The 17,059-nt window shown below is 43.1% G+C and overlaps 1 long non-coding RNA gene across 1 annotated transcript; it reads right to left on the bottom strand.

Moving 5' to 3' along the window:
• Positions 1-5,234: 5,234 nt before the first annotated feature.
• On the bottom strand, positions 5,235-6,380 carry LOC107811403 (uncharacterized). The gene is made up of 2 exons (XR_001653903.1): positions 6,109-6,380; positions 5,235-5,815 (listed from the first exon to the last, which is right to left on the bottom strand). It is a non-coding gene; the product is annotated as an uncharacterized LOC107811403 (long non-coding RNA).
• Between the last annotated feature and the right edge of the window lie 10,679 nt (positions 6,381-17,059).

The raw sequence follows: 17,059 nt of genomic DNA, 5'->3' as shown, positions 1-17,059 counted from the left end.
CGAGCATCTTGTGGCGGATCCTATGGGGTTCCCTGAGAAATGGAACTTTGCACGTAAGTCCCTATACTTTGGGCCTTTATGATACCCGACTGCTTTCCTTTGAGTAGTACTAAAATTGTTTGTGTTTTTACAGTCACGAAACTGCCTCCTGCACCTGTTGATGGTATTCGCGAGTGGGTGAACGCCATCATTCCTTATACGGGGAGGGGAGGGGGGTCCGCACATGGTCGTCCTTCTATGAGAAATATGGACGCAAGCCCATTATTGGTGAGTAATATCATTTTCGTTCGCTGTTCTTCTTCCTTCCCTTTTTACTTTGTTTCTTATGTGATGTTCGTCGGTGTCAGGGAGAGTGCGGAGAGCGAGGGCTCCTCCACTAGCCTTTCGTCATCCTACATCACATGCTCGCCCTGCCTCAACATCTACTGTCCGACCTTCGTCGAGGGCCATCTCAGTTGAATCTACGGCTGTGGCCGTACGCACGGAGGCTACCCCTTGAACTAGGACTCTGACCCCAGTCACTTACCCAGCGAAGGAATTTTCCCGTGTCGCAGAAGGGGAAAGGCCGTCAAAGAGGCAGCGTGTGGAGTCTGAAGCGGCTATTGCGGCCGTGATATATTTAGAGGAAGGCCTTCCCCTAACGGGGTCTAAGGCGGGAGTTGATGCCACTCCACCCGTGGAGTTAGAGCCAGCCGTTGTGTCTGCCCCATCGTCGGAGGTCCCGACCGCTATGATTGACCGACAGCCTGCTGTGATGGGGGGTCAAACTCTTGAGACCGTTGTTGCTGCTTTGGACGGGCCTTCATCTTTAGTGTCGGGTCGTGCTTCCTCATCGGCCGCAGAGAGGGGAAAGGGTGTCGTGGTCGACGACTACGAATCTTAGTTTGACCTTGATCCCAATGATGTTCGGATGTTTGAAGAGGGTCTTACCCATTCGGTGGTTCATGCGGGAGGCCCGTCCCGTATTCTTGAGATCTCATCGGATATCAATCTCCTAGGGGACACGGAGGACCTGGTGCCGCAGTTCGACATCTTGTGTTCTGCCGCCGAGAACGCAGCCTTTCGGGACGTTCCTGATATTGATTTGATATGGTCCTGAGAGTACATTGCACTTTCTTTTCATGTTCCTTTCGTTTTTCTCGGTGATATGGTCTTAACCCATTTTCTCATTTTTCAGACGTACATGGTGGAAATTAAAAGCGCTCGTAGGGCTGATATTCGGGCCAAGATTTTCTTGAAGATGTTGGAGAAGTATCGGTGCTATCGCAACAAGTGTCGTGAGATTCACGACGACTGAAGGCAAACCTTGGTGATAGATCTCTTGGCGAGGCATTGGAGAAGAGGGATCAGGAATTGATGTAGGCTATTCGCAGTAAGAGCGTACTCGAGGAGCAACATCGTGCAAAGGACGAAGAGCTTGAGTTTGGCAAAGGGGTCACCGCAGAGTGTGAATATCTTCAGGGGAAGCTGCGGTCGATGCAGTCTGAGATGGATCAGAATCTTATCAAGGTCGAGGAGATGAGTGCGTAGTGGATGGGAAAATTGGCCGAGTTGGAGAGAAAGGTTGCCGGGTTGGAAAACATCGAGACCGCCTGGTCGGCGGTGTTGGCGAGAGCGGCGGCTATAGAGAACACTATCCGGGTCCTCCGCTTCGAGCAGGAGTCGGAGAGGGCGACGACCACACTAAGGGAAGCAAGGCTCGAGGAGCATATTGGTGAGATCGACCGGGATATGTCGTCCTTAGGAGACCGGGTCGCTGCCCTTGAGGCCGAAAAGGAGCAACTGTTGGCTCAAGTCAAATCTTCCTCCGCCACTATTCCCCGTCATTTGCACGAACTTTGGATTCATGTTGAAGCCCAGCGGGACATATATAAGAGTTTGTGGGAGGCGGGCAATGTTACCGAGGCCGCATATAAAGGAGCACAGGCGAAGGCACGAGAGGCTCATGTTAATTGTGGATATGGCTCCGTGACGCCGGAAGCTGATGAGGGCGCGGATGACGAGGGAGGACTTCCTAGAGATAGTGGTGAAGAGGGTGGCGATGATGACGCTGAGTGAAAGAATTGTTGTCTTTGTCTGTTTTCTATCACTTTTTTTATTCGTTGTTTGTTGTTGTTTTTTTAGACTCTGTTAGTTCTAGATGTATGTAATCTACGGCTGTTTGCGCAGTGACTTTGTATAAAGAGGAATTTTTCATTATTATATGCCTTATGTACTTTTTCCCTGTTTTGCTTTTCATAACTTTGGTGCGAAGAAGTAGATTCCCGCATGACGAGTTCCCTACTCTTTGGGAATTTAGCGTCATGCGGGTTGAATGGGACCTTGATGATGGCTTTGGCTGGCGAGATGGTGTTTTCGAACTTGTGTCAAGGTTCTGTCCAATCATAGTCCGAATGGTATCAAACTCTTTTTCTAATAACGACTTTAGCCGTAGGGATGTTACTTTCGGGCTTATATCGAAGTATTATCCCGTCATAAGTCCCAGTCTTTCTTTTCCTTTCTTTTTTCTGATGACCCTTGGCCTTAGGGATATTTCAAACTCTCTCTTCGGTGATAGTTCTTGGCCTCAAAGGCGTAATTTTGAACTTTCATCAAAGTATTACCTCGTCGTTGTTCGATCGAGATCGAATTCTTCCTTTCGGCGAAGGCCTTTGGCCTTAAGGGTGTTGTTTCGAACTTTCATCGAAATATTACTCCGTCGTTGTTCGATCGAGGTCGAACTCTTTTCTTTGGCAAAGGCCCTTGGCCTTAAGGGTGTTATTTCGAACTTTCGTCGAAATATTAACCCGTCGTTGTTCGATTGAAGTCGAACTCATCTCTTTGGCGAAGGCCTTTGGCCTTGAGGGTGTTATTTCGAACTTTCGTCGAAATATTAACCCGTCGTTGTTCGATTGAAGTCGAACTCATCTCTTTGGCGAAGGCCTTTGGCCTTGAGGGTGTTATTTCGAACTTTCGTCGAAATATTAACCCGTTGTTGTTCGATCGAGGTCGAACTCTTCTTTTTGGCGAAGGCCCTTGGCCTTAAGGGTGTTTTTTCGAACTTTCGTTGAAATATTAACCCGTCATTGTTCGATCGAGGTCGAACCCTTCTTTTTGGCGAAGGCCCTTGGCCTTAAGGGTGTTATTTCAAACTTTCTTCGAAATATTAACCCATCGTTGTTCGATCGAGGTTGAACTCTTCTTTTTGGCGAAGGCCCTCGGCCTTAAGGGTGTTTTTTCGGACTTTCGTCAAAGTATTAACCCGTTGTGTTCGATTGAAGTCGAACTCATCTCTTTGGCGAAGGCCCTTGGGCTTAAGGGTGTTATTTCGAAATTTCGTCGAACTATTAATCCGTCGTTGTTCGATCGAGGTCGAACTCTTCTTTTTGGCGAAGACCCTCGGCCTTAAGGGTGTTTTTCAAACTTTCGTCGAAATATTAATCCATCGTTGTTCAATCGAGGTCGAACTTTTCTTTTTGGCAAAGTCCCTTGGCCTTAAGGGTGTTTTTTCGAACTTTTGTCGAAATATTAACCCGTCATTGTTCGATGGAGGTCGAACTCTTCTTTTTGGCAAAGGCCCTTGGCCTTAAGGGTGTTTTTTTGAACTTTCGTCGAAATATTAACCCGTTGTTGTTCGATCGAGGTCGAACTCTTCTTTTTGGCGAAGGCCCTTCGCCTTAAGGGTGTTATTTTGAAATTTCATCGAAATATTAATCCGTCGTTGTTCGATCGAGGTCGAACTCTTCTTTTTGGCGAAGGCCCTTGGACTTAAGTGTGTTTTTTCGAACTTTCGTCGAAATATTAACCCATCGTTTTTCGATCGAGGTTGCATTCTTCTTTTTGGCGAAGGCCCTTGGCCTTAAGGGTGTTGTTTCGAACTTTCATCGAAATATTACTCCGTCATTGTTCGATCGAGGTCGAACTCTTTTCTTTGGCAAAGGCCCTTGGCCTTAAGGGTGTTATTTCGAACTTTCGTCGAAATATTAACCTATCGTTGTTCAATTGAAGTCGAACTCATCTCTTTGGCAAAGGCCCTTGGTTTTAAGGGTGTTTTTTCGAACTTTCGTTGAAATATTAACCCGTCGTTGTTCGATCGAGGTCGATCTCTTCTTTTGGCGAAGGCCCTTGTCCTTAAGGGTGTTATTTCGAACTTTCATCGAAATATTAACCCGTCGTTGTTCGATTGAAGTCGAACTCATCTCTTTGGCGAAGGCCCTTGGCCTTAAGGGTATTATTTAGAACTTTCGTCGAAATATTAACCCGTTGCGAGTCACGAATTTTCGGAGAGTTAGGTTTCTTTTGGGGGAGTCCCAGTTCGCCTGATATTATTTGTAACGGGGAGTGCGATGTTGGTGAGTAGAAAACGCTGCTGCTTTGCTCACACTTGTTTTACGCACATATTAGAGTTTCCCTGTCTAGCCTTTTTGCTTTCCGGTCTGGAGATGTCATTGATGGGTGGGACGGATAATTACGCTTCGACCTTGGGGATTTCTCCTTCATCGTCCCGATCTTTAAGTTCCCGGGAAGGCTCTCTTGGGACGCCTTTTTAGCGAGGGGGAAGGGGTATCCCTTAAGGGGTATCATTTCCTAGGAGTTGGGTTTGTCTAGTGGACGATGTTTCGGTCGTTTTGTAGTAATTTCCCCTTCTCAAGTTGGATTGTTCCCTAGCTCGCTCGCTCGCCCGCGTGGCGCCTGCGTTCTTGTTTGAGCAATCAACAAAAGGTGGGCCAGGATGATATTCTCCTTATCCCGATTCAATGAGTTGGCGAATGAAGGTGGATCTGTGGCGTTGCTTGCTTTGCTTGGCGTCTTAATAGTTGATGGGGGTGATGTTTTCTGAATCCGGTAACCGTATTCAGCTCTCTGTTCTCTCTTCCCTCTCTTTTTTTGCGCCTTTGTCCTGTGCGGGTTAGGCTCGTTTTGGCTGGTTCATGGGCTGCCCGGCGTGCAAGGGAGGATGTTGGTTGTAATTTCTGCTTGTATGTGACATCATAATCTAGGTTGGCGTGTGAGGTTTACCTACTGTTCTCTTTGGTGGGCGATCATGTTTCCTGTTTTTGATCTGGAGGATACTAGGAAGCTTTCACTAAGAAATCCCCACAGACGGCGCCAAATTGTTTAACCAAAAGATATTGAAACCTTTTTGATTAAATCAATTAATGAAGATGAAGAGGTAAATCTTAGTCAAATGTAGTAAACTCCATATCTGCAAACAAATCAAAAAATGATACATAAAATGAAATAAGAGCGATAAATTGTTGAAGTCTTTCATTTCTTCTTTCACCAATCGGTGGAGATGACTGTTGTACATAATCAATGGAAGATTGTTTTGCTTTCTTTTTACTAAGGAGATTACAGAGGAGAGGGAAGAGAGAGAAGCTCCCCTTTCTAGGAAGATCCCCTCCCTGTATATATAGTCATGGAGTACTCGCTTTGTTTTCGGGCCATAGCCCCTTCATACCGCGTCCGTTTTCGTCGTTCTGTGAATACGTGTTTGGAGTAAGTCATGGCGTCTTTTCTTATCCCGCTGTTTGGACGTGGTCCCGATTGGGTCGACCACAGCAGTCAGATTTTGACCAATATAAATAGGTCATACAGAGACAACTTTATCGTTGCTCCAAGGCTCCCTTCAACGCATGTTATGGTGAGTCGCTAAATGAATTCTTATATTCATCAATACTAGTCATTAGACTAATATTGTTACATACCTTGATTTACAACAAGAGTTTGGCTGTTGGTGGCAGAAACGAGGGCCCTCATGATCATATCCTTCGCATGTGATCTCTCCGTTCTCATCCCTATAACAAACTACACCCGTCGACTTATCCTCAAATACCTACCATTATCAAAGCAAATAGAGGGTCAACGTATGTACTTGGTCCAATCTATGTGATCGAATCAATATGTTCTGAGAAGAAATATAATAAACAAAGATAAAGAAAATATTAATCTCGACAAATTGATACGAGTTTAAGCCTATATGTTGCTCGGACTCTCCAAAAATATCTCCAGGTGCGTGTCAGTTCCTCCAAAAATAGTGTATTTTTGGAGGATCCGACGCTGTCGCGGCAACATTTTGGAGAGTCCGCCTGACATAGGTTTAAGCAGATAAAAGATCATAAGAAATACCCCAAGCTTGTTATTGGAAGTTGATATGATCTGAAGAGGACTAGTAGTAGTAATAGTAATAGCAGTAGTAGTTGTTGTAATTGTGGAGGTATTGATTGAGATATTGTGACTACTTGCTTACACCATTGTCCTTTTAGTAAAAGATGATTTGGAGAGTAGAATAGGTGCTGAAAGAGTGTATATCACAGCCATTGATCCTAATGGAGAAGATGGTGGAATAAAAGAGAGGTCTTTCTTCTGCAGTATTGTTGTGGGACTTTATATTATCTAACTTCTTGGTGCTAGAGTTTTTCTTTTTTTTGTTGGTCTTTGTAAAGCTAAAATGAATGATAAATAATAGGGAAACTATCACACCAATAAGAAATGTCATGTCAGGACGTGTTTTTTTTTTTTAAAAATACCTTAACCATACATAATTTCGCTCCTACCGGATGTCATTGTTATTTAGCCAGAGAAGAGAGTACAACACTGTACAAGTGAGGAAAAAAGTGGGATAATCAAATTATATCTCCGCGTGAGTGTTAGCTATAAGTCACGGTTGGAATCGTGGAATTAGCCACTAATACTTACATCCTGATATGCTTCCTACATCACACTCCTTTGGGTTGCAGCCTTTCCCGTTCCCATTTTTATTACTCCATTTGTTAATCTAGAGGCTTTATTCAAGAGTATTATTTAAAACGGTATCAATCAAACTGCTAAAGTTATATATCTTGTGAGGAAGTCATTTCTTTTTACAGTAATATTCATGGACAGTTCAAATACTCAACTTGGATACCTAGAAGTAGAAGATAAAGCTCATCCCCTAAATGGATTTGCAGGATACCTTGTTGATTACTGCACACTAGTACTCACTTTCACTAACACTAGTAATAAGTAGTATTCAGTTCGGTTTTAGTTAAATACTCCTTCCGTTCACTTTTATTTGTCCACTGCTCTAAAAATAGATTTTCACTTTTACTTGTCTGCTTTCGCATATCAAGAAAAAAATAATTTATTTTTTCTGTTTTGCCCTTAGCATTAATTACTCATTCCAAATCATTTTTAAATCTATTAAAGCTATACATCAATTAATATGAATATCATGGTAAATTATAAACTTTATTTATTATTTCTTAAGAGACATGCAAAATCAATAGTGGACAAGTAAACGTGAACGAAAGGAGTATGTCGTAATGTTTCTATGCGTATGGTCTTTTGTTTCAAAGCAAGTATATGATTAGCTAATATCAAGATTTGATATAAAATTTATCGCGACACAACCAACCATGAAATAAATGTAATTTAAAACTTTATACTGGAATTGATATTCTTATTGTATGGGTCCAAATTTGAACAACCATGATCGTTGATGAGTACGACAAACGACGAGATCCTCGTAGCTCGACATCCTGCACGGGAAGATCTACAGGCGGATAAGATACTGTACGACTCTTACAGCAGTGCAGGCCCATTAGGGGACATTAGGAATATCCTTTCGAATATTCCATATGACTTGCTTTTAGGGCTTAGAAGGGTTTTGTCTCTTATATATAGAGTGAAAAACAACCTTGTAAAGGCCCTGGGCATTTTTCCTAACTTATAACATGTGCTATAACACTAGCTTACAAAAACGATTGGTAGGATTATTGTTCAAGTTTTTGTCTTCATGAGATAAAGAATTCTTATCCTCTGTACTCTCTTTGTCTATCTTTTGTTCTAGAGATTATTATACTTAACTAAGATTTACCCCTTCATTTTCTTTGATTGATTTATTCAAAAAGGTTTCGATATCTTTTGAGTCAAACAATTTGGCACCGTCTGTGGGGATTTCTATAGCTGAGATCTTAGTTTCGTCTAGATCCTTGAAAGAAATAATCACCTCTCCTTAGCCTCGCAAAGGCTAACAATGGCAGGAAAGGGAGAAGCAAGATTAAAGGTAATAGTAGGTGTCACGAACAACCTCCTGAATTCCCTCAATGAAGCTGGTAGGGAAGACAACGAAAACGCAACGCCAAGTGCTACACCTGAGGGAGAGATCTCACCCCCCTCCCCCGCACGAGGGCGTGACTGTCTCGCGTGAGAGGGAAACCTCAACATCTGCAGCAAGAGAAGCACCACTGGCTGTGAAAAGGCTATTAGAAGAATGGTTGATAAACACCTTGAGCAATATACTCGACAAACCCATTCAAAGGGATATCGAAGGCATAATACCCGCAAAAACCACAACTGTCGTTGATGAGCCGGAAACTCCACGAACAGGTAGCACTAATACTGTCATTGATGCAGGCAATGATGCACTTGCGGCCATCTTAAAGAAAATGGAAAAGATGGAAAATGAGAACAAAACACTCCGCGACCAGATGAAAGAGCATCAGGAAAGGGTTGATAAAATACCGGGCACTCCGAAGTTGCTACCAAAACGTGACGTGGTCCGATTCGTCGAACAACCATACAGTAAAGGGGCAACTCCCCACTCAATTCCTAAAACCTTCAAAGTGCCACCATATTTGAAAATATATGATGGCACCACAGACCCGGAGGATCACTTAATCCATTACGTTATTGCAGTAAAAGGTAACGATCTATCGAAAGAACAGGTGCCAACAGTGCTGCTGAAAAAGTTTGGCAAAACTCTGACAGGGGGAGCGTTGACATGGTATTCCTAACTACCAGCACGATCGATATCAACATTTGAAGAAATGGCAGATAAGTTCGTCACCGCTCACGCGGGAGCGAAAAAGGCAGAGTCCAGGGTAAATGACATCTTCCCCGTAGGCAGACGACAGGCGAGGGACTTCGGGATTTCCTAGCCCGATTCAATAGGGTAAGAATGAACCTATCAAATGTGTCATAAGGGATGGCGGTAGCAGCCTTCCAAAATGGGTTAAACAGAAACGGGTCAAAAGCAACCAATAAGCTGCTAAGTAGACTCATGAAGTACCCTCCCACCACGTGGAAAGAGATCCATAATGGCTATTGTGCCGAAGTAAGGGCAGACGAGGATGACCTAAATGGCCCGATCCAACGGCTAACATCGGTCTAAACCGAAACAAGGAGAGATCGCCGCAACGACGGCCGAAGAGACCAACTACCCCGTTTCAATCGAGAAAGGCACCAGCCCTATATCCAAACATCCAACCCACCTCCTCCACGACATGCAGACGCTGCGCCTCGACACACCGCACCACCCCGAAATGAAAGAGGTATGCCTCTATTGTTATCTGCTCATAACTTTTGTGTTTCTTATTCAGAAATAGTTTACGCACTGGAAAAGCTCGACACAAAGGTGTAGTGACCACAAAAGATGAATTCAGATCCAAGCACCCGAAGATCAAACATTCTATGTGAATTCCACTAGGAAAGGGGACACAAAACCGATAACTGCATAGGTCTATGACAGGAAGTGGTAAGAATGCTAAACCAGGGACATCTGAAAGAACTGCTGAGCGATCGAGGATGGGTTAACTTCGCTCGTGGACACGATCAACCTCAGGGACCTCCAAAACCACTATCACGAGCTCGTACCATACAAATGATCATTGGCGGAGGTGATGATACATTAATCAACCATGTGAAATTCACCACCACACACAAACTCAAATGGACAGTCGCCCACGAACGGTATGACGACCTCGAAGATAGTATTATCTTCGATAAGTCGGATACCAACGGTTTGTCTTTCCCTCACTATGATGCTTTGGTTATAACTTTACGCATCGCGGATTACTGATGTAAAGAGAATAATGGTGGATGACGGAAGCGGTGCGTGTATTATTCACCCACGAGTCTTCATACAGATGAGGCTCGAGGATAAAATAGTACTGTATTGCATAACACTAACGGATTTTAATAATCCAGTGGAACGAACCTATGGAGAGATAGTGCTACCCGTTCTAGCAGGAGGAGTCACCCTGGAAACGACGTTCCACTTCATGAACCAGGAAATAGCCTACAACGCCATCATAGGGCGTCCATAGATACATGCCATGCGAGCCGTCCTGTCAAGTTTCTATCAACTAATCAAATTTCCTACCCCATGGGGGCTATTCAGCATCCGAGGCGAGCAACACACCGCCTAAGAGTGCTACTGAATCGCCCAAGAAAAGACACACACCAAACAACTAAAGGGGGCAAGTGCGGAAGCATAGCAATCAGCCATATCGGGAACCAAACCCGACATACAAATAGAGGCCATCAAAGACCCGAATGTCATAGAAGCTTGCAAGGCAACCATAGAAGACCTCGACCCCGTCCAACTGGACAACACCGATAGCACGAAAAAGGCTTATATCGGACACAACCTCTCAGAACCAGGTAAGTACGATAAGTTCTTAACTAATAATGCCGATTTGTTTGCCTTTTCCTATTAAGATATGCCAGGAACCCCAAAGGACATCGCCACACACAGGCTAAATGTCGACTCTTTTTACCCGCTAGTACGGCAAATGAGGAGAAAGTTCAATGCCACCATCAATGAGGCAGTCAGCGAAGAAGTTGATAAGTTACTCGCTAATGGTTCCATCCGAGAATCAAAATATCCCCAATGGATCGCCAATGTGGTCAAGGTAAAAAAGATGATGCGGGAGGATCTTCTTTAACACCTGCTGCCCTACTTCAAACTTCCTGGGGCGTACCTTCTTATTGTATGTGTAAGCACGTGATTTTTGCTTCACGGACAGTCACTCCAAAAGAAATAGTAACAAAGGACCTCGCTGTACAATTTTCAAGTTTCCGTAACATGTGCTGCTAGTCATGTGTGGTTCTGTCCATTTTTACATTATTAAACAAAATACAAAATGTGTATGTCCTGGTAATTAGACCATAATTCATTCAGTAAAAGAAAAATTCACAAAAATATTCTAGGGTGCGATTTAACCTATTTAAATATTTTGATAATTATGTTTGTTTGAATTTCATTTTTATTTTTTAGTTTTAAGATTAGAAAAAAAAAGAAGAAAGGAAAAAGGAAAAAAGAAAGGGAGAAAAGAATGAAGGAAGCGGTTTGGGCCAAGGAAATAAACCAAAAATAGGCCCAAACCAACGATCTGACCCGGTCCAAAACAGGCCTGCCCAGGCACCTCCTGAAACGACGTCGTTTCAGGCAAATCAATCTGAGCCGTCCGTCCCAGCCGATCTAACGGTTCAGGACTTCTTTCAGCGACCCACGTTCAAACCCGACCCAAATAACCAGCCTGACCCAATCCCTCACTTAAACCAAACGACCCCGTTTAACTACCAAACGACCCCGTCTCATTTCTCAGCATCAGATCCAAGCCGTTGAGATCATCTGATCTAACGGCTCAGATCCAATCCCATAGACCATATATAAACCTTCTCTTACACCCACGCCCCCTATACCAACACCCCACCCCTTCGTCCCCAAGTCGAGCCCGGACCTCCCATTAGAAACCCTAGCCGCCCTCGTCTCCCTCGCCATTAAAGCCGGCGGCACGAACGCCGGTGACCACCTCCTGAACACCCTAAGACCCCCTCACTCTCCTGAACATGGATCTGTTACCCTCTTGCCTCGAATCACCTTCCCTCGTCTCGAATCTTCGTTTGAAGATTTGAGTCGAACCCGGACCTATGCCAAACCACCCCATCTTCATACCAGACATTCCCCTGACCTTCCTCGTGACCAAACCAAGCTTGGTTTGGTCCGAATCTACCCACAACTCCTAAAAATCCAGATCTGGAAATCCAGAACTTGAAACACATGCACCTGGGGAACCCGGCCAGTTTTGACAAGGGTTTGAGGTCTAATAGACCTTAATCAAGGTGTTCTCATGTGAGAACACCCTGATTAAAGTTTGTTCGGCCTCAAAAGTTCGAAGATGAATCAGATTTGGGTCTGTTTGATTTAAACATTTTCGGTACGTTTTCCTTTCTTTTGTGTTAGTTTTAGTTAAGTGGTCAGCATGTTTCGTTGGGTTTGTTTGTTATTTTTGTTATTTTTCATTCGGATTTCTTTCATCTCTTTAAAGACCTTTTTCTTTGGTCGGTTGATTTTCTATGTGTGTATTCTGAATGTACTCTGTGATAAACATGATCGTCGATTAGTTTAATCGTCAGATAAGTTAACTCATATAGGCCCCAGTAATTGAACAAAAATTGTCTGATGCCCTTTAGGACCCTAAACATATTGTTTATGTGAGCGATTGATTATTACCTGTTATAATTAGTATAGTCGACTCGATAAATATCGTCGATTAGCTTTCTATAACTAATAAATCGAATGAGCTAATAATGTCGCATGACTAATCGAGCTTTGTCACTGACTGTATGTCCCAACATTGTTTGAAATGGTTTGTTTGCACTATAAAACTGACTGAAAAGGTTCAGCCCAGGCAGTCTTGAGTTCGAACTTTCATCAGTTCAAAAAATGCCCTGATGCTGCAATAGGCAGGGGCAGTAATAATCAAGGTTGACAGGGGTATTCTGGGGTGTTAAAAAGAACAGAAGTAATTAGTTTAAGTGAGCTGACAAATGGGGTACTAAATTAGGATTAAACTAATGCCAATGGGGGAACAAGACACAAGGGTATGGGGCTTAAATTGAATAATAAAATGATGCCCATAACTCCTGATTAAACAAAACCAGGCGTGGGGAATAAAGGGGGATGACACCAAAGATGCTTAGGCATGGGCCTAAAAGGGTATGGGCATTCTGCCAATTGGCAGGGCAGGCAGCTTAGCTGCCCTTGGTCATGTGGCTTATAAATAGGCCATTTGATAACTTAAACGAGGCTGGATTTTTGAATCTTCAGAAAAAGAAAAACTGAAAACATAAGGTAGTTTTCCAGTAAACACTGCAACCAAACACTGCCTGAAAGTTGTGTAAGAGTGCATATTGGTCAAGCTGTCTTGGCCAAGTTCTTTGTTTGCATTGATTAAGCTGTTTCTGGTTATTGAATTGGTAGTGTCGCTGCATTGAATACTCTGTTGTTGCTGTTGTTTCATCCTTCTTTTCTGGGTTCATTGGTTTGGTACTCGACTATTTGTTGGTCCTCTTTGTTCTGGGAAATATTGTTGGTCGTCTGAGGTTTGTGGAAAACATTTGGTTTGGTTTGTTGCTGTGCTGTTGCTGTGTATCTGCTGCTGCTGTGTTTGTGGCATACTGCCCGACTGACTATTCCTTTCTTCTGTTGTTCTCCATACCAGGTACACACCTAATACACTGTCAGATGTAATCGGAAAATTGAGGATGAATACAAAATGAGAAAACTTGAAGAATGTCTTTTTATACATAGATTGTTGCACTAAATATCATGTAATGTAGAATAATGTTATTCTTGTTTGGATGCTGGAAGTAGTTTGCAAACCTAGTTGATGTCAATGTAGGGTATCGAATGATAATCGCATATGTATGCTGTTAGATAAAAGTGGTCTCAATGAATTAGTTTGCATCTCAGATTTAGTTTACTTTGCCATAGATGCTGTAACGTATGCCAAACATGAAACTGTACACAAGGGGTTAAGTTCGTCTTTTCTGATCAATGGTCCCATATAACTAACAAACCATCTGTTAAGACAAAAACATAAAATTTGTAACATAAATCTCATGAAGGTCGAGCCCAAACCGAAGCAAACCAAGTAGGCCCATATCGAACAAGCAGAGGCCCAGGTCTGGCCTATCACGCATGGGCTGGATTTGGGCCCGGGATTATCTGTTCGGCTGGCTGTATGTGCGGCCTCATTTCTGATTTTTTTTTTTGCTTTTCTGAATGTCATTACAAACAACTTGCAAGCACCTAATTAATTAGGACTATCTACTATTTTTAATTGATAAAGACAAACACGACAAGAAACGTAGTTGTTATAGGATATCCTTTTAAAAATAAGAACGAGATGAGCCTCGATTAAAATAAACAAAACGCGCAGATGCGGGGCCCTTGTTTAAATGTATATTATCGAAGCATTTAGGTTCCAGGACAGGTTGTTTAGCAAATCTCACAACCCTCCTAAAATAATAATGCGTTAGACTCTTTAGGACGCGCCTTAATAAATCTTACCTTCTTAAACTCGGGTGCGCATTTATGCGACCCAAATCCAATTCTCAACGGAGTCGAAAGGTGTTTCTAATCACGGGTACATTGATTGTGACGTGGTTCGAGATGCATTTTCATGACGTTGCAAATTCTTTTAAAAAAAAAATAAGAATGAGATGAGCCTCGCCAAATAAAAACACAAATTGTGGGGCCCTCAGTAAATACTTGTTTAAATTACTTAGAATTCAGGAGGGTTGTTTAGCGAATTTCACGGCCTCCGCAAAATAATAATGCGCTAGTTGCTTTAGGCGCGTCTTTAATAATTTAATTTTCTTAAACTCGGGTGTGCATTTCATGCGACCCAAATCCAAATTCTAAAACATCAAATAAAATATGTTTCGGATTGTGGGTGCATTTCATGTGACACAGTCCAAAGATATGTTTTAAGCGATGTTCACATTTCTTAATAATAATAATTAAATAAAGCGGTTAAAAGATAAAATTTGCACATGGTTCATAATGGTATTAAAAATCAGATAAATAAGCCGAATATAACAGTTGAGCGACCGTGCTAGAACCACGGAACTCGGGAATGCCTAACACCTTCTCCCGGGTTAACAGAATTCCTTATCCGGATTTCTGGTACGCAGACTGTAATATAGGGTCATTATTTTCCTCGATTCGGGATTAAAATTGGTGACTTGGGACACCCTAAATCTCCCAAGTGGCGACTCTGAAATAAATAAACCAATCCCGTTTCGATTGTCCTTTAATTGGAAAAACTCCCCCACCCTCTCTGGTGCGGAAAAAGGAGGTGTGACAGCTCTGGCGACTCTGCTGGGGATTGTAACCCAGAACCACTGGTTCAGGGTTAAGAATTCGAGCTTGAAATAATTGTTATTATTTGGCTTTATTTATTATCTGGTTTTTTTACGTGTTTGAGCCTAATGTGCTAAATGCTGCTTTTACTGCTTTGATATTATTTGGACTGTATATATAAACTGTGCCGAAACCCTTCTCTTCTCTCTTGAGGAGCGCACGCTGGTCGTGGCTTCTTTCTGTTAGTGTCATATGCCAAAATAGAACGAGGATTCGGAGGAGTTGCAAAATCGGATGGCCTTTTGGTTACCGGTACACAGCTCCCATCCTCGACTCGAGTTGTCCGCTCGGGTAAGCCAGGTCTAGAACAAACACCTAGGCTTTACAGCTTAGCATAACATAGCTTCATGCCGGATCCCTAGTAGGAACGCTTATTTGCATCATGTGCATTTGACTTAGGGGACTCAGCACAGGGGCTGGGTCCGTCTAGGACAGGCAACCTGAGAATAAAGGCCATCCTGCTACATCCTGTTTGCTTTATGCATTTACTTGTTTCAAGGCTTGCATGCTGACCGGTTTCTGAATATCGGGAATGTTTGGAAAGGGAAGAGGAATAACGGTTAAGGGGTACTTATTTATTCTTGAAAAGTCACAAAAATGGTCAAAGCTCTGCCAGAATTTTGAAAAAAGAAAAAATGTGTGTCTTATTAATTTGTTTTAAAAAAGAAAAAAAGGAGTCTTTGATTCATTTTTAAGAGAAAAATAGGGTGTCCCCAAAATTCGATTTATGCCCGAACTACGTCAGTTTGATTCTCGCATGGTGCGGGATACGTAGGCAACCCCCATCGGGCTCAACTTGTTCTTTCAAAATAGAGGTACAAACCAAATAACGAAAGTTTTAAGGTAACATCGTACTTTTCAGAAACAACCAAAATTTCGTTTTTCTAGAAAATAGTGTGTCGATTTGTGTATTTGAGTCTAATGAGTCTGGATCTTCGCTTAATCACCCCAATAAACATGCAGAATGAGCATGAGTCCAAGTTTGCCGATGACAGTTAGAAGCAAAATCCCCCTGGAAGTGCGATTATGGTGGGAGGATTTGGAAAGGCCAGAGCAAGACAAGGTCAAACTGCACCTGGGGGGTTTGGTTGATTTGCTGAAAGTCAGGCCTCGGTGCGACATCATAAAGGCTTTGGTTACATTCTGGGATCCGGCCCACAACGTGTTCCGTTTCTCAGATTTTGAACTCACCCCAACCTTAGAGGAAATGGCGGGTTACATGGACGTCACTGAAGGTTTGAGACACAAATACCTGATCGCTCCAAGGGCTGTGAATTCACACAAATTCATGGATCTGTTGAAGATAAGCAAAGGAGTCCCATACGCTGAACTGGATAGAGGTTTTTCTACCCTACAATTCATATACCAGAGGTACGGGAGCATAGGAGGATTCAATGATCCAGAAGGTGGTGTTTGCAGCAGGGGAAATCTGGTAAAATGGAATGAGCATAGGCGGTTCGCTTTTATGGTGGCATTTTTGGGCCTTGTGGTGTTTCCCCGAAAAGATAGAAATATCGACCTAAAGGTGGCTGGAATCGTCAAAATCCTGATTACCAACGATAAAAGCATCCTTGCTCCCGTGATAATGTCAGAAATATACCGAGCCCTCACGGCTTGTAAGGCTGGAGCAGACTTCTTCGAAGGGTGCAACTTGTTGTTACAGATGTGGATGATCGAACACTTGTGTCACCACCCTCAGTATATGCGCTACATGTCTACAAATGGGGGCTGCATCGAGGGTTATAGCCTAAGGGTTTCAGGTTTCCGATCGCCGGGAGGGTTTGAAGAATGGATATCCTATCTCCGGATCATCACCGCAGACCAAATAAACTGGACTTTGGGTTGGCTTTCTGTGGAAGAAATCATATACATGCCCGCCACTGGTCCTCACTTCCTCTTGATGGGACTCAGGGGTATTCAACCTTACGCCCCTTACAGGGTAATGAGGCAGTTGGGAAGATGTCAAGTACTACACCCGGACGAAGATCTCAGCACTTATGCAGTCGAGGTCAGCAGTGACGGCCAATTTCCTGAAAAGACAGTTCGTTGCATATGGAGTGAATGCCAGTACTTAACGGCAAATACCCGAGTAAATGATGTGTC

The sequence above is a fragment of the Nicotiana tabacum genome, chromosome 20 (assembly GCF_000715075.1).
Source record: "Nicotiana tabacum cultivar K326 chromosome 20, ASM71507v2, whole genome shotgun sequence".
Lineage (NCBI taxonomy): Eukaryota > Viridiplantae > Streptophyta > Magnoliopsida > Solanales > Solanaceae > Nicotiana > Nicotiana tabacum.
This window is presented reverse-complemented; position numbering and strand designations above follow the sequence as displayed.